Source organism: Salmo salar, chromosome 11, assembly GCF_965601325.2.
Source record: "Salmo salar chromosome 11, fSalSal1, whole genome shotgun sequence".
Taxonomy (NCBI): domain Eukaryota; kingdom Metazoa; phylum Chordata; class Actinopteri; order Salmoniformes; family Salmonidae; genus Salmo; species Salmo salar.
The window spans coordinates 119,743,013-119,744,168 of record NC_138301.1 but is presented as its reverse complement, the minus strand read 5'-3'; the positions used below and the strand labels follow the sequence as shown (position 1 = coordinate 119,744,168).

The 1,156-nt window shown below is 41.3% G+C and overlaps 1 protein-coding gene across 1 annotated transcript in view; it reads left to right on the top strand.

Moving 5' to 3' along the window:
• Nucleotides 1-654: 654 nt before the first annotated feature.
• The window catches only part of dchs1b (dachsous cadherin-related 1b), a 249,121-nt gene continuing 248,619 nt past the window's right edge, over nt 655-1,156 (top strand). Inside the window, 1 exon segment of the mRNA XM_082957589.1 lies at nt 655-1,156. This exon segment is cut by the window's right edge and continues 250 nt beyond it. The gene's annotated coding sequence lies outside the window, so the exon portion shown is untranslated.

Genomic DNA, 1,156 nt, shown 5'->3' with positions numbered 1-1,156 from the left:
TGATGTAAACAGGTTATATTATAATGATGTGTGATGTAAACAGGTTATATTATAATGATGTGTGATGTAAACAGGTTATATTATAATGATGTGTGATGTAAACAGGTTATATTATAATGATGTGTGATGTAAACAGGTTATATTATAATGATGTGTGATGTAAACAGGTTATATTATAATGATGTGTGATGTAAACAGGTTATATTATAATGATGTGTGATGTAAACAGGTTATATTATAATGATGTGTGATGTAAACAGGTTATATTATAATGATGTGTGATGTAAACAGGTTATATTATAATGATATGTGATGTGAAAAGTATCTCATGTTTTGGTTTATGGTCTCATGTTGTAATTAATGGGGTCCTATATCTATGGCTCTGAGAGCCAGCTAATCAATCAAATGACAGTCCCAATGGTAATCATTATTAACACAACGATCAGCTGACTCGGATGCAACTCAGGGAAAGGCACGCGCTCCTTTGTCTGAATTTAAACGGAGAAACCACTTCCGTTCAGCGGAGCTGGGGGGCACCAAACCCCAATATTTTCTCACTCTTTCCTTTCTCAGCTCTCTCGCTCTTTCTCTGCTCTACTATCTTACCCTCGCTCCCCCCTTTTGTGTAGCTTCCCACGTGTCGAATAAATTAGCAACCCAAATTGGAGGAAAAAGGAGGAGGAGAGGGAGAAGAGAAGAGAGAGGGAGGGATTTGAGCCTGGTGTCGGTGTACGGTTTCATTCGGAGGTGCCACTACTGCGGTGTCCTCTGAGCGCGCGAGCTCTGTTCCGTTGGATGCTGAGAGAGCGAGAGAGGGAGAGAGATAGGGAAACATATGTTACCCATGCCAATAAAGCCCTTAAAATATAATTCAAATGAAATTGAATTGAGAGAAAGAGCAAAGAGAGAGAGAGAGAGAGAGAGAGAGAGAGAGAGAGAGAGAGAGAGAGCGAAGAGCCGACTGTGGGGTACAGAAGCGTAGTTCTCACCACTAAGCTAACAGCTGAGACTGAACTGAAGAGAGGAGAGGAACCATATTCTGACTGAGAAAACCAGCTCACCTCACCTGCCGCTGGAGAAGAAGAACGGAATGCTATCTCTTTCTGGAGATGTAACCTAATCAGCAGCGCTAAAGGGATATACAGCCTAATCACTG